The sequence below is a fragment of the Herpailurus yagouaroundi genome, unplaced genomic scaffold (genome assembly GCF_014898765.1).
Source record: "Herpailurus yagouaroundi ecotype Mexico unplaced genomic scaffold, PumYag 163, whole genome shotgun sequence".
Lineage (NCBI taxonomy): Eukaryota > Metazoa > Chordata > Mammalia > Carnivora > Felidae > Herpailurus > Herpailurus yagouaroundi.
The window spans coordinates 50,890,706-50,911,567 of record NW_024412404.1 but is presented as its reverse complement, the minus strand read 5'-3'; positions in this window follow the sequence as shown (position 1 = coordinate 50,911,567).

Here is a 20,862-nt window from a genome sequence, read left to right as displayed (position 1 = left end):
CCAGGAGTTTTGTTGGGGGGTCGGCAGGTGGCCCAGCTTGGGAGGTACGCCTGGCACCGTGGCTGATGTGTTTTAAGAATAAATGGCTTCCACGACGGTGAATTGAAAGGGCAAACGAGAGGTCCATGGTGGAGTGCCCAGGACCACGGCAAGGATCTCGAACACAGGGGTGGATTGCAAAGGACCAAGACACCACGTGGCTACATCAACAACCCAGCACACGGCTCAGTTATTTCTCTCTGTGAATCCGGAAATTGGAGGCAGGACTGAAACTTTCACTTCTTCATTTAAAGACTTCAGTTAAAGACCAACATGGGCGGGAGGCTGGGGGAGCCTTCACGACAGACATTCTGCTAACAGAGGGCAGATGGTGCTTATGCAATGAGCTGGAAAATTGCAGGCACTGTGACCGTATTTGTTTCCTAAGCTGAAGAAACACACAAACTACACAAATGTGTACACAACCCGCCCCCCCCAACTCGCTGACATAGAATAGGGCAAGACCAGTTAAAAACAGCTGAAGAAAAGGGAAAGGAAACCAAGACTAGAAGAGTCATCTTGTGCCCAGCGAGGGAGGCTAACTCACAAGTTTGGGGCCGGGAAAATCTCTCCATTTGCTAGAGGTGGGACCAGATATTTGTCTCTAAGTTCCTAGGAGGCGATGTGGAGTGGGAAAGACCACTGGTTACTCGACGCATGCCCATTTGTTGCTTAGATACTAGACCTGAGAACCTTCCCCCGTGAATCCCCATGGAGTGCTCACAGGTCACTTATACCAAGATCAATGCCCCTAGTGACATTTTTACTGTAACAAATGACAAAGCAACACAGTAATCCTCCCTTATCTGTGGAGATGCCTCCCAAGGCCCTCCGTGAGCGCCTGAAACTGCATGTGATAGTGAACCCTATACATACTGTGTTTTTTCCTATAGGTGCATACCTGAAATAAAGTTCAATTTATAAATTAGCTACAGTGAGTGATTAACCACATAACCAAGAACAAAATAAGACAGTTACAATATACTCTAGTCAAAGTCATGGGAATATGATTTCTCTCTTTCTCAAAATGCCTTATGGGACAGGAGTCACCTTTCCTCTTTCGATGACATGAGACGGTAAAAGGCCTACGTGATGAGATAAAGTGGGGCGAATGACGTAGGCGTGTGATGTAGCATTAAGCTACTACTGACCTTCTGACCATACGTCACAAGGCAATCACCCGCTTCCAGACCTCGGTTGACTGTGGGTAACTGAAACTACGGAGAGTGAAAACTGTGGATAAGGAGGGCCCTTGTATAGCCATATCGTGTAACGCCCTCGGTGTGCAGTTCAGTAAACTAATCACGAAGGGTCAAGACCCATGTTTCTCTAATGATCGAGATGTGTCCTTTATCCAGACCCAGAGCATGGGGGATGTGGAAGAATAAAGGGACCATGCATCCTTCACGTGCTCGGCTGGGCTTTGGTAGCTGGTGAGGAGCTGGAAACTGGAAATTATGCTTTTGATCAAGAACTCAGAGGGCAGCTTCTGGAGCCCAGTGGTTCAGAGTGCCAACTCAGAGGCAAACCGCCTGGGCCTGAGTCTAGCTCCCCACTCACCATCTGTGTGGTCTTGTGTAGTTTAATATCACCGCATCTGTTCTCTCATGAGTAATACAAGGCTTGAGTGAGGTTCCACACGTGACACACTTATTGTATCAGTCAGGGCTCTGTGGGACAACAGAGCCAATAAGATATATATGGTGTATACGGGGAGCTGTATGACGGGAACTGACTCATGTGATCATGGAGACCACGAAGTCCCACGGTCTGCCGTCTGCAGGCTTGAAAAACAAACAGCTAGCGGTATAATTCAGTGCAAGTCTGAGGGCCTGAGAGTCGGGGGCTGATGGCGTGGGTACTGTCTGAGTCCCAAAGCTGGAGAACCAGGAATGCCAATGTCAGAGGGCAGGAGAGGACGGATGCCGCAGCTCAAGCAGAGACAGCAAATTCATGCTTCCTTTGCCTTTTTGGCTGCACTGGGTGGTGTCCACCTACACTGGGGAGGGCCATCTTCTTAGTCTACCGATCCAAATGCCAATCTCTTCCAGAAACACCCTCAGAGACACACACAGAAATAATGTTCTACCAGCTATTCCATAGCCCTATGGAGCTGTGCTAAGTTCTGGGGTTGCAGCATGAATGAAGCCAAGTCCCGTTGCTCAGGAAGCTTCATTTAGTGAGGAAGAGAGGAAATAAACAAACAGGTGAATACAATGGGCGTCACGCGGTGGTAAATACTTCTTAGAAAACTCTCCCAGAGGAATGGAGTGAGGCCCGGGGCGGGGAGGTGGTTGTTATTTTATGCAGACGGTTCGGGAATGGCCTGACCAGGAAGGTGTCTTTGAGCACAGACCTGACGGAAGTGAGCGGGAGCCATGAAGATATCTAAGGGGAGACTGCCGCAGCAGAGGCAAGGCCAAGTGGGAAGGTCTTAGGGCAAGGGTGAGGCCTGTTTCAAGAACAGCAAGAAGGCCACGTGGTTGGATCAGAGTGGACAAGCGGGAGAATGGTAGGAGATGAGGCCAGCCGAAGCAGCAGGGGTCATTCCACACGGGGCCTTGTGGACAAGTCTAAGAACATGGAACGTGGGCTCCAGACTCCCTGGCTCAATCAAACCAAATAAGTTTGTCTGCCACAAAACCATCTGCCCCCAGGGCGTGAAATCCACCCAGGATCTGGGTGTGATAAGGGTCTATTATTCTAGACTAGGGCTGGATGTGTCCTGACCCGTGTGGCTAGAGGCTCTAAAGGGAGAGAACAGTGTAGCAGCTTGGCTATCACAGCTCCACCTGGTTCCCCAGTCACTCTGAAATCATGGGGAAGCAAGCCAGTCCTTAGGGAGGAAATAAGTGAAAAGTCTAGTCGTGTGCACCAGCTACCAGGGCCAGCCAGCCTGAGGAAATAGTGATTCTTCTCTGTGTGCCTTCCTCCAGTTCTCCACCAGCCTCTTTCCAGGAAGTTCCTTCCAGGGTTTGTGTGGCCTTCGTGGCCGCTGTGTGCACAAGCTGCTTCTCGTGCATGTGATTATACAGCCATCCTGACTCCGTTGAACCCTCTTGGATGACCAATCTTAGAGGAAGAGTGACAGGCAGAAATCGAGGTCATAGTCTGGGGCACGGCTGCTGCTGAGTCATTTGGAAGAAAAAGAGGTAGACTAAAGGGCGTTTGTATCGGGGTGTGGTTTGGGGCTGTTCCTTGGCTTACGGGCACATCTTTGGGGTCTTAAATGTACACATTTGGCTTTCACCCTTGAGGATCCCCTTCACGGAGGACTCACGGTGAAATCCCAGCGTTCCCAGGATCCAGGCGGGATGACTCGATGGCTGTGCTTTGCTGACTCTCCTGTGGTCCACACAGGGTTAACCCCAATTTGCCTGTGCTCCCCTAAATAAACGAAAATAAAAAGCTGGATGCATTTCTGTTTTGTATTCTCTGTTTAAATGTGTTCCTACCTCGCCCATTTGTTCAAGAAGTAATTCCTTTGTCCTTTTGGAAGGATGAAGTCGTTTTTATCTCATTGTGTTTATCCAGACCCTTATCACCAAGGGCTTTGTAAGTTACGCCTGCTATTCCTTCGCTTCTGGGTATAATTAGTGCCCATTGTAATCATACAACTGACCAATCGGGCGGGAGGCTCCCAAGGGGACCGGCGCTGGGAGACAGACTAGTCCCCAAACCATACTTAATATCGTCTTATCTTGCCAGGGAAAAAAGCCATCTGTCTGGCATCCTGCAACCCAAGCCCATTTGGGTACTCCAGGCCTTCTTGAGGTAGCAACTCTCACCAAAGAGTGCGGCACACGGACTTTAGAAGGGATAAAAGCCACACAGAGGAAATGACTGGAACGTTCAAGAACGTTGTCAGAGGGGAGCTGCCAGTGTGCCGTTAGCGCACAAATGCACCTCGCAGCCCAGAAAAGAGAAAGGGATGGCGGACAGTCTCTTCGGCCATCTCTTTCCCACTGTAGAAAGGCAGCTGGCTCTCCTCCTCCGGAAGATTTTCCTTGAAAACTGCGGCAAAAAAGCATGGCCAGGAAGTTAATGAGTCCCGCCCTATCCCTTGCTCCTGTTCCCTCCCAAAGAAGTGAAACATGCTTATTTATATAGGTCAGCATCTGAAGGTAATTAAAAATGTAATCTCATGGTTGCAGCCAGCTCTCTCTCGTCTGTAGTCAATTCCCACCACCAAGAGATGCTACTGCTTTACTGCTCTGGTACACTGGAAGCTTCTTTTTTTCCCTCTTCTCACTTATGTGATGGATTCAGATCTGCATAGCAATCTGTCCCAGCCAAGTGGACAGGAAAGGAATAAAAGATTCCCATTGTACAGATGAGAAGACTGGGATGCGCTGGGTTCCACGACTCACCTAAGTGCAACAAAGCCAGCACTCACCAGCAGTTTTCCTCATTTTCCCAGTGAAGAGTTGTTTTCCCTGTGCCACGAAGATGAGAAGGTATGGCTCCTTCTGGTGCGTTAATTTCCTTGGTTGGCTCAGTTTCCACGTGTGCTAACTTAGCCTGCAAAATGTTCAAACAATAAAAGGAAAATGTCACTGGAGAGGATTTCATGTGGAATTTTGGAGCCAGACATTGACTTGCAGCACACATAGACCACTCCTTACATCATGGACAAAAACCTGTGCCCCAGAGAGGGGACATGTCAGCCAAGAGTGACACACGAAGGAAGTGGCCATCCAAGCAGGAAGGGCTCCTGGCTCCTGGTAGGTTGATGCAGCATCTTCCAATGGGTCCAAAAGTTACTTCCAAATCCTATTCCTATATAACCTTGTCGGTTTATTGTCTGGGGTCAGCATTGTGAAACCATGTGCGATTAGGTGAGCTTTCTGGTGGTTTGGGTTCTAAATGGAATTTCCGGTCTGAAAACCAAGCAAACACAGATTGGAATGTTACACCAGAAAGCAGCATCATGTAATAAGTAGGTCAAACACTCGACCGGCAGCTGAGACACCTCTTTTCTGACTTCAGTTCTGTTAATAGTTCCTTGGGTTACCTTAGGGAAGAGGGGTTGGAGGCCGGGATCCGGTTCCCCATCTGCCACCAACCGGCTGTCTGATTCCAGCTTCTGACCCTGTTTTCTCGTCTGTGAAATAAAGAGAGGAGGTATGGAGGCAGTGGGCAGATTGATCTGGAAGGGCCCTTCTGCCTTGAGAAAACTTTGATTCTAGGGCACACCCATAGCACTCTCTCCCGCATCCCAACCCCTGGGGGATCATCTTGGAATTAGCAAATAATTCAGGAGTACGAGTCAAATCTCAACTGGACCTCCAAAGGAGTTTGCATTTTACTTACGTTGTACTTGGGATCCAGGGAGAATCAAAAGGGGGCGGGGGTGGGAAGTGGGTATGAGAAGGTCTTTAGTTCCACAGCTGTTTTTGTTCAAATGTAATAGTATTTGTTCTAATAGAATTTGATCCGTATGAGTGAACATTTACGTTCCCTTAATAAAACATCTTCCCTTCCCTCAGTCCAGGGTGCTCTTTTTCCCAGAAAACCCAGGAGCGTCCTCTTTAACGTGGAGGTGACAGCCAGGTGACGATGCTGAGCGATCTTCCTGTCTGACCCCTCAGCGTTCAGACAAGGCGGTCAATGGTGACTGTAAGCATCATCAGGGCTCACGGTTAGCCGTGGCCTTCTCGGCTAGTGCCCCAGGAAACAGAAAAGAAAGGCACACGCAGAAATGAGAGGTCAGCATTTTCCTGACTGGTCTTCTGCCTCCTAAGTGCATTGGAGAATTTCACCTGCACGTCCGTAAGGAGGCCGCCTCCGGTGAGGGCACCCTGGCAGCTCAGGGGGTAGGAGGGGGGAGGTACGGGGAGAGCGCCCCCTTTTCTCCCACTGTTAGGGTCCATCGCCTCCCACCCCCCAGCCCCTGACACACAATACTGAATAAATATGCCTGGCCCTGGTCCATGTGGGAATTCTGGAGAGTTACGATTGTTATTTCCAGGAATGCACAGACACCAGCAAAAATTCATTTCCCAGACGCATGGCTATTTTGAGAACCAAATCTCCTGCTCTGTAGCAATCAAACTGGGGGCTGTTCAAGTCTTGCTTTACAATAGAAACCTGTTCTGCCTTCAGCTGCCTTTTACCTACAAGAATTCAATAAGAGAGAGAGGCCATTAGAGTTTCCTCTTCCCATCTCCGCTTTGGCACGACATACATTTCTGGCCAACTTTCCTGGCTCTGCATCTTAGTAAATTCTTCCTGACAATAGTTAGCGACAAGCATGTCAGAAGCAACAAACTCCGTCATCTATATGGCTTATCAATAATTTAGTCTCTTCCCCCTCGTGAGAGCCTGTGTGTTTTGCAATAATGAAATATATGATTTTAAAAATAAATAATAGGCTCTTGTCAGCCCGATTGTAGCTGCAAGTTATGAATGTGATTGATTGATTGAACATTTGACTTCATCTGCTCTAGCAGGATCAAAGGGAAACCCTTCCACCCGCCTAAGGCCACTAGCAATTTATTTAGAGACTGTGTTCGTATCCCAGCAGGTAGCAATATTGGACTGAGGTACACAGAAAATCAGCTCTTTGAGGTTTTTTCCAAGTCCAAGGGAAGCAACAAATGAGATTTTTTTTTTAGTTCATTAAATCATTAACCACTTAATCACTAAAAACAAGACATTATAAGCATTCCCCTTCGCTGGGATACCCGGGAATCGGAAGGAATGTTGCCTGGCCGAGATCTGGGCTTGGAAGGTGGGCCCTTTTTACACAACGTGACAGTCTCTAATTTTTTATTTATACGGCACCGTATTTTTTTTTTTCTTCATCTTAACTAATCAGTGTGGCAACAGACACGTTGACATCCGAAAGTGACAGGTGTCTGAATTGCAATGAGGTGTCTCTACAACCGCCTACGTGGGGGCAGGAAAAGACAAAGGTGTGGAGGCATGTTTGTAAAACAAATTCTGCCACGGCGAGGTTGGCTGAATGGAAAAGGAAAAGAAAGAGACAAGAAAGCGGGGCGCAGGAGATTCTGGTGGTGTCCAACACCCGCCCCCCACCCCCAAATTCAGCCAGGGCATCGGACTTCCTTAGTTTGGGTGCCCAGTCGGCAGAGGCAAGACCGTCTTTGCTTTCTCGAGAAGGGTCTCGGGGTCAAGTGTGAATCTTCTTCCCTCACACAACAGCTTCCCCAGGCTTTTAAAAACCCTGCAAGCCAGCTCTCCCCAAGAGCTGGTTGCTGTTCAGCATTCCGATGAGCGCGGTGGGTGAGGAGTCTGAATCTGGCCCTAACCAGGGTGCTGGGAATAAAGGAGCCAGGATGAGAAGGCCCGAGGACATCCACCCGCAGAGGGACAGGCCCATGGTCACAAGAACAGGTGACGGTCTTAGTTGTTCTAGCAAGGGAACGGAAGAAAGGGAATGTGTCTTCCCTTTCCGGCTCCCCTAGTCCTGCGCTGTCTGACCTCAGGCAAGGCAATTTAATCATCATCCGAATGCTTTTGACTTCATAGGGCCTTTCATCCACGGATCTCAAAGCACTTCACAAATAGCAATTCATTAACCTTCACAACCCACCCTGGGGGACAAAGGGTGGGCATGTTTCCCCTGTGGTGGAAACGCGCAGCTGGAGGCACGCGGAAAAGCGGTTCTTCCTTCAAGGTCACTTGAAAGTTGACCAGGAAACTCAGGAGTGAGCTCTGGAGCAGCGGGCAGCAAGGCGGGGTGCTGCTGATTGCTGGGGCCTCAGTTTACCCTCCTTTGTGCTGTTGCGGCTGGATCCCCACCCTGATTCTCCTCCCGTAGAGCAAAAGAGTCAAGTTCAGAAAGGGCGAGAACAACCTTGCTCTCTGCCCGCTGTGCGCTAACTGCTCTCACACACACGCCACCTCATCCCCTTCCGATGGGAAGCCAGTGAGGTTCCATCGACCCCATCTTACAGGGGAGGAAATTGAGGCTAAAGGCTGTAAAGAATTTGCTCAAGGGGGCTCCCGCGCGGCTCAATCGGTTAAGTGTGCGACTTCCGCTCGAGTCATGAGCTCACGGTTCGTGGGTTCGAGTCTCCCCTCGGGCTCCGCGCTGACCGTGTGGAGCCTGCCTGGGAATCTCTCTCTCTCCCTCTCTCTCGGCCCTCCCCGACTCAACGCTTTCTCTCTCTCTCTCTCTCTCTCAAAAATAAATAAACTTAAAAAAAAAAAAAGAATTTATTCAAGGTCACTTGACTCTTAAGGAGTGGAGCTGAAAATCAATTTGTTTGTAATAATAATAATAATTATAATTCATGTATATTCCCAGGCACTGCCCCAAGGCCACCCCTGAGAACCCTGTTTTCGTTCACGAGGACTTTCTGGGTTGATGACCAAGGCATCCCTTGGGCCGATGAGCCGTAACAGGAAACTTGGAGGCAGGGACGGCAGAAATTCTGGCTCGGTTTACAGAGTCGGAGAAGAGAGTCGCTCTGGAAAGGGAGGGTGAGGCGGGATGGGCTAGAAGGAGGGCTTGGGGGATGAGTTTGGGGTGGAGAGAGACGGGGCGGGGGGAGCAGCGACTGTGCACGCGCGGGCCATATCACAGGGACACGGAGGAAAGAAAAACGTCAGCAAGTGTGGCTTTGGATTACGAGGCGGTTTCTTTCTTTTTTTTTTTTTATTTTTTTTTTTTAACATTTATTTATTTTTGAGACAGAGAGAGACAGAGCATGAACGGGGGAGGGGCAGAGAGAGAGGGAGGCACAGAATCAGAAACAGGCTCCAGGCTCCGAGCCATCAGCCCAGAGCCCGACGCGGGGCTCGAACTCGCGGACCGCGAGATCCGTGACCTGAGCTGAAGTCGGAGGCTTAACCGACTGACCACCCAGGCGCCCCGAGGCGGTTTCTTAAGGGGAGGCCGCGTGGGTTTGAACAGCTCCTGAGTTGCCTTCGGAGGCGGACTGACGCCCGCCTCCGTGCGCTGCCGGGCAGAGCCGGGCCAGGGCTGCTTGGTGTCCCGAGGACGGCGAGTCTCTACTCTTTTCACGCCACACGCCCCCCTCGGCCGACCTGGACGCGTCCCGCTTCGGTGGTCCCGGGCGTGCGGAAAGGGCGTCGTTCACCTGCAACTGCTTTGTGACTGAGCCTTCCTCCCCGTGACGAACCTTGGTGGCGTTTGGCAGGACGAGCAGCGCGGGTGGCCCTGCCATTCGGGCACCCACGTGCCAGGAAACAGCAGGTACTCACAGGTCGTGCCAAGGCCTTAACACGCAGCTACCACACGTCGGTGCCTTAACGTAGCGAAAGAGGATTTCTCACTCACTCGCGGGATGTCCCGTTGTGTTACCCCCGCTCAGCATTTCTCCTGGGCAGGTCACCCCTCCAAGCCAGGAATTTCGGGGACCTGGCTTCCACAGTCCTGTCATTCCCCACCAGCCTCTGGGGCCTGGGAGGCCTGCACATTCAGTTGAGAGAATGGCAGAATGATAGGGTGTGGAGAAGGGCACGAAAGCCAGGAGCCAGGTGAGGACGTGTGTAAATATCACCCTGCCACCTACCACCAGGGAGGCTGGGATGCCTTGTCTAGCTGTGTGTCCCAAAGGAAAAGGAAGTGTGGTTCAGTAGCATAAAGCAGTGTCTCCCATGCGGGGCCGTCCGCAACAACCACTGGTCCTCCCGTGTCAGCCAAACGTGGGACTTTGCTAGTGTTGCCCCTACAGGCGAGTGGACATCAAGTCTGCAGGTGCCTTGTGACTCCCTATCCCCCCACACAATGGATTTAGGAGCAACCTAGAATCCTCCAGAGGGGAACAGAGCTCTTTGGGGGGTACTTTTGAAAAGGCTGTATGGACCTAGACAATTGGGAGGCATCTGACATTTTCTGGCTGGAGGGAGGACACGTCCAGTTTAATGACTGCCCTTGAACTGACATTGACCAAAGCACCCGTCTCTTTATTCCGTAAAACGCGAAACGGCACAGGCGATGTGCAAACCGTAGACGGAAAGGGATTCCTCACCAACACACAACAAGATGAACGTTACATCTCCTCGCATTTCTATCCCCAATGTCCATCCAGCCAAGGTTGACTTTGCCTTCTTGGAATATCCAGTCAGTCTTGAGAGTGATTTGTCCGTCATTTTCAGGATTAACGGCCCCGGTTTTCTCTTCCTCTGCACTCATGGCCTCAGCAGTAACGCTGGTGGGAAACCCCACTCCTGTTTCCCTGGGGAAACCATGCTTTCCGGCTCACTATGACAATCCCCAAATATGTAGCTTTATTTTGGAACACAACAGAACGTGCTCCTCATGGACCTGCTTCTAGCAACGTCTGTTTCTTTTCATTTCCCCTGAAAATACCAAACCCTGGTTGTAACTGAGGACCAAGGCTGAAATACTGCAAAGCAGTGCCTCACTTGTCCTTTCTCCCATGTTCTTTTCTCTGCTGCCTTCCTTCTATTCTCCCTCTCTTTCCATTTGTAGAGACAAAAGAGAAAACTCTATAACCATTGGCCTCCGCCCAAGAACCTGGAAGAAAATGAAGCAAGACAAACAACAGAGAAATGTGAACAGCAAAAGAGTGAACTCAGATGAAATGGCTTAAGTCTTATGCTACAGCCCCAGCAGGTGAGTGTGTTGACTTCTTTTCCTCTTCTCCTTAAACATCCAGCTCTTGGTCCAAATTCTTAGAATGAAATCACGGGTTGACAAAAGAGCCCTAAAACCCCTCTATGGAAATGACTTGCCTATCAGTATATATCCCGAATCTTTAGGGCTCGCTATGGCAGCACCTATACTATCCTGAATCTTTAAAGAAGTCCTTTGATTTGGCTCAATAGTTTTGCTTCTAAAACTCCACCCAAAGTTAATGACTTAGTTTGGAGTCTCCCAGAAGCAGAGCCTGAGACAAGGATTTGGTGCAGGTGAGCAGTTTCTTTGGGAGGTGACTCCAGGAAGCGTGATGAGGGAGTGGGTGAATGCGGGAAACAGGAATGAGAGAAGAGCCAATACGATAGATAACACCAATGAGTCAGACAAGGTAGGTAGCTGGAGCTCAATCTGGTGAGGACCGTCTGACGTCTGACAGTGTGGAGAACGCACCCTGTCAGTTGTGTCATTTGTCATCCTGCAGAGCAGGGAAGCTGGAATTCCCATCCTCAATTGGTTGAGGTTTGCTCAGAGACAGTAGTGCTGGCCCATGCCTGTAGTCCGAGGCCATTTCCATGGCCAGGGAACAAGTCCAGGCAGGTGGCATAGGGAACCAAGAGACCATCCAGAGACAGTCTTCAGGCACCCCTGGGAAAGGCCTAGGGGTGGATGGATGTTGATAGTATCTGCTGTAGATAAAAAAAAAAAAAAAAAAAAAAAAAGCCTAACAGAATGTCAGCACTACCTGTAATAGTGAAAACTTGGAAGCAATTTTAATGTCCACATTAGAGGGAGGCTTACACCTGTTCTGGTGTAGCTACTCAGTGAAATATTGCCCATTGTAATTTTTTTCAATACCATTACTGTTGCCGGGCTCTGTGCTAGCTCCCAGAATGACTACGATAAAAAAGACAGACCCAGTCCTTGCCCTCCAAGAGTGTATGGTCTCATTTGCTTTTGCAGGATTAAACACACACACACACACACACACACACACACACACACAACACATAGGCATATGCCTAGATTGTACTATAATACCCCAGAATCAGGACTGTGTATATTTCATCATGTTAATTCCGTTTTCAAAAATGCATAGAAAAAGGACGGGAGGGAAGTATGCCAAATTGCTAATAGTGATTCTCTTGGGAAAACGGGAGTTTCTTTGCTTCTTACGTTTCTATTTTCACCAAATTGTCTATGATAAGAACGTATAAGGGAGAAAATGATAAGCTTTACTTGAAAATAAGAGACAACGGTGTCACCTGCCAAGCAGAGGGGCACTCAAAACTGGCCCTTCTCACCATCTCCCCGTGCTGAACTTTTATCTGCGTCTCACATTTCTGGTTCCCTGCTGAATCTGCAGCCAGCATCTAATGCGAAGTAATTTGGGGCACTTCTCAGGCATCGCTGGGGCTTGGAGGGGGCAAGCATGTCCTGATTAAATGTGAAGTTCTTAGGGCACCGCAGAGAGGACAAGAAATTTCTATGCTGTTTATTTTTCTTACGTTAATTCACAGAAATATGAAGCCCACAGTCCTGTTGCCCAGCCTGGTTTCCCTGTGGGCTGATAAGCTCTGATACTGTCTTGATATCAGACAGCATACTGGTAGTTAGCCAGGGACCTCCTGTCTGCAAATTTCCTACTTCTGTTGGCAAGTTACCATCCCACCAGGGGGAGGGGACCTCCACGTTGGGAATTTTCTTGCCAGTTCTGTCTCTAGTAGATTCTTGAAGCTTGGGGATGAAAGATGTTACCTAAATACAAAGTATTCTTGTCAAATGCTTTGAAAATGTACACAACCTAGGCTTAAAGGAGCAGAAATATGACCGTATTCAATGCCACTTCATCTGCCAGGAGACTTATACTTGGCAAAGTTCATCCTGAAATGTTTTCATGCAGTTTGAGAGTTAAATGTCTTTAAAATCCTTTTCCTAGCCTGCTCCAAACACCTCACTTCTAAGTGATTTCTGGTAGATGGAAACATTTGAGTCCTCTAAGACTTTTGTTAATTCACTATTTGGCTAGGGTCCAGGCTGCACCTTGCACAAGGCCAGGGGACCCACCCCCCTCGCTCGCCTAGCTGTCCCCTGGAGTTTTGCAACATAGTGTCTGTATGTGGACCCAAAGTTGGTTTTCAAAACAATTCTTCTTGATGTTCCTGAATTTCTGATAGGGCTTTGGGATGCTTCATTCTGATAAACATGCTCAAAGTGGGCGTCCTACATACAGTTTGGGATTATGAGAATCAACTCTTCCCAAAGTGTATTATTCATGACTAGTTCCTCAGGATATCAACAGGTATTTTGCAAAAGACAAGCTCCATGCTTTAAATTAAAATGAATTTAAGAAAAGGGGCGCCTGGCTGGCTCAGTCGGTGGAGCGTGTGATTCGTGATCTCAGGGTTGTGAGTTCAAGCCCCCGCTGGGTGTAGAGATTACTTAAAAATAAAAATATGTTGGGGCACCTGGGTGGCTCGGTCGGTTGGGCGTCCGACTTCAGCTCAGGTCATGATCTCACGGTCCGTGAGTTCAAGCCCCACGTCGGGCTCTGTGCTGACAGCTCAGAGCCTGGAGCCTGTTTCAGATTCTGTGTTTCCCTCTCTCTCTGCCCCTCCCCTGTTCATGCTCTGTCTCTCTCTGTCTCAAAAATAAATAAACGTTAAAAAAAATAAATAAGTAAAAAATAAAAAAATTAAAATATGTTTAAAAAAATTAATTCAGGAATGGCCGTTTAAGAAAACGGCGTCAGAGTTGCCCGGACAACCTGTTAAAACGTGATTCCTGAGCCTGTCCTGAGAGGTTCTGATTCGGTAGGCCAAGGTGGGGCCCGAGACCATGCATTTCTGGGTTCCTAGGTGATGCCGTGGCTGCTCGTGCAGGGACCGTATTTTGCGAGCTACTGGTTTAGAGATATTGATTGAGCGATTCCCCGGGAATCCACCACAACCTGGAGGAACAGGAGGGGTTTTCTAGTATAGCTAGTCTTTTGAGATATGAAGGTCCCATTTCGCCCACGAAACGCATGATAGTGAAGAGATACTTGGTTTGAAAGACCAGGGTTGGGTGTCTAAAGGTGCAGATGAGATCTCTCTGGAAACGCACCTGAATGCAGTCACAGAAGCTGCCGTGTGAGGCAGGAGCTCATCGGGGACAGGGCTGAGGAGCGGTGGCTTTGGTGTCAGACAAGCTGGCGTCAAAACCCGGGCAAAATAATCTCTTTTGAGCCTCAGCTTCCTCATCTGTCAGATGAGCATCATGGTCTTTGCCTGCCAGAGTTTGGGGAAGTGCAAACCAGACAGCAGGTGTAAAACACTTTGCACCACTACACGGCAGGCAGTCAAAACATAGGAAGAGAACCTGCTAACTGGGAATGAGACAAGGATCGGATACGGGAGGCGGGCCATCAAGACCACACAATAAGTCTGATTTCCTGAGCCGCGGGTCCACGTTCCCTTAAAATACTTTCGTCTGGGATCAGTTTCTTGGCAGAGCTGGGATTGGGACCGAGAAGCCCCTCAGGGTGAGAACTGTGGACACCAGGAGCGGGACAACCATCTCAGAAACCTCCGGGCCTCAGGCTGCTCCCAAAGCCTCTCAGTGCCCACCGCGACCCGCAGCGGGTGCTCATTACGTATCTGTTGATGCGTCAATGCATTTGATAGAGGAATGCGACGCACTCGGCCCCAGGAACCAGTGAACAATGCACCAAGATTTCGCTTCAGGTGCTCAAGCTTTTTCTTCTGAGAACAAGCCAACACAAAAAAACAAAACAAAACAAAAAATAAAATCAGACAAGCCTTTGGTTCTGAAAGACACTGAGCAAATACACTTGAGCTATTATCTCAAGAAAAATCAATGACGTTGCCACCCACCAGCGTATGAGCCTTCGGCGTTGACTTGGAAACGCTCAAGTCCGCCCGGCCCCCAGCTCTCCTGAGTCCACAGGCCGAGCGCACAGGCTCCAGCCCTCCCTGCCGGCCAGTCCAGTGTGAAATTGTTTCCTTCCTGGAGCGCGGAACCACGGCTGCAGGTATTAACGTGCCCATGGAGCCCTCTGCCTTTTGGCTAACTTAGCGAAGGCACAGAGAAAAGAGGAAATCAGGCAGCTGTAGGGCTCGGGGTTTGGGAGAGTGGGGTTTTGGAACATCGAGGGGGAATTAACCACAGCCGGGAGAATGGCCAAGAGCTAAGAAGATACTCAGCTGAGCGGCAGACTCACCGGGGGACCTTTTATTGAAAGTATTATCATGATCCTCATTAACAGGATTCTTTAATGACAGATTCCTAGGTCCCACCCTAGAGGAGACTCAGAACCTCCCTCTCATCATCCTCTTTTGGAGATTTCCGTGATGGAAGAAAGTGCAGGAATCGGTTCTGTTTCGGTCCCGGAGATGCCATCTTTCCGAGCTACGTCCAACCTTTTGCAGCCCACCCAGGGGTCTCAGGCTCAAGAGAACTCCTCTCCAAGTGCTCTCCTTGGAGGACCAAGCTGACGACACTGACGAGGAGGGATGTGCTTTTAAGAACGTGCAATATGGAAAGGAAGAGCTGGAAAGGTCTCAAAGACTCTTCTCACGGCGACAGCTGCGTGTCTCTAAGGACATCTTAGAGAGCATTCATCTTCAAAAATGATCACAAAGAGTGACTAATGCAGGGGAGAAGTATGCCATGATGTCTGTTTAGAAGAATGTCAAGATGCCTCCTTTCAGCACTTCGGCTCTCAGGAAGAAAAAGTTGATGAAGACAATCCTTTCAGTATCTTGCTAAGAAATGAGGGGCCAGATCTCCAAGCTGAGAAGCTGTGAAGCGGTCTCCCAGCTGCTCTCACCGGCCCTCCCTGCTGCACAGGGGAGTGGCCGTCATTACGGAGGGGCCTGTGACAAGTCCTTTGCACGCACTAGGCTCACTTCATTCTCGTAACGGTCCTATGAAATGGGACTGTATTTGTATTTTTGCAAAGACGGTATTATTAGAACAGAGCCACTGCCATCCACATCCGTATCACCTGTGACTGCTTTTACTCCACAACAGCAGAGTGGGGCGGTTGTGACGAAAACCCTACGCCCTGTATCACAGAGATCTGCACACCCACGTTCCCTGCAGCGTTAGTCACAATAGCCAAGATACGGAAACAACCCAAGTGCCTGTCATCAGATACATGGATAAAGAAAATGGGGTAGATATACACACACAATGGAATAGTATTTAGGCATGAGATAGAGAAGGAAAACTTGACGTTCAGAGCAGCACGTATGGACCTTGAGGACGTTATGCGCAGTGAGACAAATCAGACAAAAAAAAAAAAAGACAAATACTGTATGATATTACTTTTGTGTGAAATCTATGAGAGCCAAAGCCATGAAAATGAACAGTGAAGTGGTGATTCCCAGAGGCTTGGCGGGGGGGGGACTAGGGGAAACGCTTAAGGGTACGAACTTGCAGCCGGTGGACAAATAACCCTGGAGATCTGACGCACAGCATAGGGAATATAGACAACAATGTCCTATTGTAATAACCAGGTTTGTTGAGAGACCAGATCTTAATTATTCCTGCCACAAACATGAAAGGATAATTATGTGAAGTGATAGACTGTGATGAAAGCCTATTATAATATATAAACGCATCACCTCCGCACCATCAACATACTCTACCCTTGAAGCTCACACAATGTTATCTGACAAACGTAACGCAATTCAAAAAATACAAGAAATTAGGCCATAAATAAGAAGGAAATCCTACCAGTTGTGACAACATGGATAGACCTTGAGGGCATTAGGCTAAACGAAGCAAGCTCACCGAGAAAGACGAAGACTGTATGATTTCACCAAGGTGTGGACTCTGAAGAGGCTGAACTCAGAAGCAGAGGGTAGAATGGTATTTGCCAGGGGCCAAGGATTGGGGTAAGTGGGGAACTGCTAGTTAAAGGGTACAAACTTCCAGTTATAAGATGAATATATTCTGTGACTATTAGGGAAAGCGCGGCGACTATAGTTAACGACACTGTGTTAAATACTTTAAAGTTTCAACGAGAGGAGGTTGGAAATGTTATTAAAGCCAAAAACTCATAATAACAAAACCAAACAAAACCCTCTGCTCTGCCAAGTCTACACTATGTGACCCTTGACAGAAAGAGTGTGTTGATCCCTAGAACTGTAGGACCCCCATGGGTCCCACTTTACAGATGGGGAAGCAGAGGCACAGAATGGCTGTGTGTTACTTGAGATCATTTCGGTTTTGGACGACAGGGTCAGAGATGCCTTTGGCTCCCAGAGATAACTAGTCCTGCGTTTCTCCTACCCTTTACTGTAGGGATACACAGACTAGGAAAGGGCCAGAGAAGGGCCAATAGCTCCAAGCACAAGGGCAGCTGCTCTTGGCTGAACGACACCCCCCATGGGGCTTATCTCTAGTCCTATCTCTGAGGACAGGCCCCTTTGCCTGGCCTGCTGTTCTGCCCTTACCGATGGCTTTCCATCCAGCCTTAGCTTCCTCTGCGTGTCGATACTGCTTACCACTTACTTCTGTCTGGTCGGCTTTGGCTCAGACTTAAACCCTGTGGGTAACGGGCCACAACTGGGGTCGGCAGCCCTAAGGAGTGTCTAAACTCAGGCTCCACATCTTGGGCAGTACATCCTAAGTCTCCACGCATATCCTGAGACCAAACCAACCCCAAGATCAGGTAAAACTGATGGAAGGGACCGCTGAGTAAAAACCACCAAAATTTCCAAGAATACAGGAATAATTATATAAATTATGATGAGTCCACGCAGTGGAGCACTACGCAGCCACTTAAAATGAGATTAACAAAGATTTTTAAATAATGTGACAGAGGGGCGCCTGGGTGGTTCAGTCGGTTAAGTGGCCGGCCGACTTCAGCTCGGGTCATGATCTCGAGGTCCGTGGGTTCGAGCCCCGCGTCGGGCTCCGTGCCGACAGCTCGGAGCTGAGAGCCTGCTTCTGTTTCTGTGTCTCGCTCTCTCTCTGCCCCTCCCCCATTCACGCTCTGTCTCTCTCTCTCTCTCTCTCTGCCTTTTAAAAATGAATAAATGTTTAAAAAAGTGTAAATAATGTGATAGAGCAGAAGCAGGGCCAGCTTCATGGGTGTGGTACCTGCACAATTAAACAGGGTCCTGTCTTTGGTGCCCACACGGGGTTTAATCTCTATAGCTACTATCCAGAAATTCTTAATAATTTTTGATAATCTCTATAGCTACTATCCAGAAATTCTTAATAATTTTTGAACAAGGGGACTCAACACCTTCATTTTGCACTGAGCCCAGAAATTATGTAGCTGGTCCTGAGCAAAGATACCTTCCAGAATTCATTCTCTCCTGTCTTTTAGTAATAGAATTACCCCCCCACCCCCAACTCTCCCATACTCTCACCCTGACTAAGGTTTCCATGTGAGGATTCCTTTCTAGTATTTCTTGGGAAGTTTTTATGTTTTTCCAAATCCTGAAAGAAAAATTAGTGAAGAAACTGGGACCGGGAAAAAGAGTAATGTAATTTTCCTGCAAGAATCAAAGCTTAATAGGGGCACCCGGGTGGCTCAGTCGGTTAAGCGTCCGACTTGGGCTCAGGTCACGATCTCATGGTTCGTGGGTTTGAGCCCCGCATTGGGCTCTGTGCTGACAGCTCAGAGCCTGGAGCCTGCTTCGGATTCTGTGTCTCCCCCTCTCTCTGCCCCTCTCCCGCTTGTGCTCTGTTTCTCTCTCTCTCTCTCAAAAAATGAATAAATGCAAAAAAAAATTTTTTTTAAAGAATCAAAGCTTAATAATTAATACAGAGACATTACTGGTTTGAATCCATCAATGTCAACTGAAAAGCAAGAGCGGGAAACATGGGCAGGTTAAGATTGACATTTTCAGGAACCAGGATGGGAGCACATGGGAAGTGGAGTGGTCATGATCTACTCAGCCAGTCTTTTTTTTTTTTTTTTTTTTTTTTTAATTTATTTTTTTTCCAACGTTTATTTATTTTTGGGACAGAGAGAGACAGAGCATGAACGGGGGAGGGGCAGAGAGAGAGGGAGACACAGCATCGGAAACAGGCTCCAGGCTCTGAGCCATCAGCCCAGAGCCCGACGCGGGGCTCGAACTCACGGACCGCGAGATCGTGACCTGGCTGAAGTCGGACGCTTAACCGACTGCGCCACCCAGGCGCCCCCTTTTTTTTTTTTTTAATGTTTATTTATTTTTGACAGAGAGAGATAGAGTATGAGCAGGGGAAGGGAAGAGAGATAGAGACACAGAATCCAAAGCAGGCTCCAAGCACTGAACTGTCAGCACAGAGCCCGACGTGGGGCTTGAATCCACAAACTGTGAGATCATGACCTGAGCTAAAGTCAGACACTTAACTGACTGAACTATCCAGGTACCCCTACTCAGTCGGTCTTGTTTGTAGTTCTTAGCTTGTTGCAAGTATGTGTTTGTAGGGGTGCCTGGGTGGCTCAGTTGGTTGAGCGTCCAACTTCAGCTCAGGTCATGATCTCACAGTCTATGAGTTCAAGCCCCGCATCAGGCTCTGTGCCGACAGCTCGGAGCCTGGAGCTTGCTTTGGTTTCTGTGTCTCCCTCTCTTTCTTCCCCTCCTGCACTTGCTCTCTCTCTCTTTCAAAAATAAATAAATAAACATTTAAAAAAATTAGAGAAACAAACAAAAACCAACTATGTGTTCATGACCCTGATTGCTTTGAATGGAAAGTCATTCTTGCAAATAAAACAAATATCATTACATTTATATGTGTTATACTTTGTATATACCCTGTAAATGATCGTCTCAGAAATAACAAGTTTGGGGAGCAAAGTAAGTCCTTAAATTGGCGATTTTGACATGTAATTCTGTATAGCGCTTTAACTTTGTTAGATCTAAATGTTACATTATCTGAATATTACCTGATACTGTTCACTGGTATTTTCTAATATTTGATTATTTACTACAAGCTGTCATTGTAAATTCACTAAGCTTAGTATGTCTTATTTTTTGAACCAATATTGTTAGATATCCATAGAATGAGAAAAGACTATGAAAAGTGTGGGAATTCTTTTAAGACTCATTTAGGAAGTTCCAAGAATTCCCAGTAATTCCGACTTCTCATTTATAAACACCGAAGATTAATATCCATTGGGAAGCACTAACGTGCCATGATTGTCCAGCTGGAGACTACAATTTCCAGCCTCCCTTGCAGCTAGCTACAGCCATGTTCTAGGTTTTGGCCAATAAGATGTAAGCTCACATGAAGCCTGAGCCTTCTGGATTAGGTTTCTTTGAGGAAGCTGTCTGTCCTTCCCTCTCCCTTTCCCTCTGCTCTCTGGCTTAGAAGTGATGAAAACCAGAAGAGCCACTTGGGGTCAAGATAAGGAGAACACGTATTAGAGAGAGTGTTCCCCCAGCCTGTTCCCTGGATTGCCTGGTGGATCAGAGCTGTCCACCTGCCCTAGCTTATCTCTAGACCATTACATGAGAGATAAATAAATTCTATTTTATTTTAGCCTCTGTATTTTGGGGTCTCTTTATTACAGCAGCTCAACCTATATGAACACATGTAGGAACATGTTTATGCTCTCATGTTACTTGAGAAAGCATTGTACACAATTACATTTCCCATTCAATTACATGACATCGTATATTACATTATGCACAGTTATGTATATGTGCAACCTAATCTCAATCACTAAAAACATACAGGGACGCCTGGGTGGCTCAGTCGGTTAAGTGTCTGACTTTGGCTCAGGTCATGATCTCACAGTTTGTGGGTTCGAGCCCTGCATTGCGCTCTGTGCGGACAGCTCAGAACCCGGAGGCTGCTTCTGATTCTGTGTCTCCCTCTCTCTCTCTGCACCTCCCCTGCTCACACTCTGTCTCTCGCTTTCTCTCTCTCTCAAACATAAATAAACATTTTTTAAAGAATAAAAAAAAAAAAAAAACTTAAAACATACAAAGAAAACGTCCAGGAGAAAACGTGTCAAAAGCCTGGCAACAAAGGGGATTGGAGAAGCCAAGTCTCAATTTATTGAGCACTATTTATGTCCTGGGGAAAAAAGCGAATAGAGAACAAGAATGACTTATTCCCTGTTTTATGGAGTTGGCAGTGAAACTAGAAAGGAAGATGTTTGTAAGTAATTACCAGTATGAACGATATGAAGAATTTATTTCCTCTTTTCGATGAGCCCTTTTTCAAATATTGGCATATGGGTGAGATGTGGGATTTTGGATAATCTCAAGCTC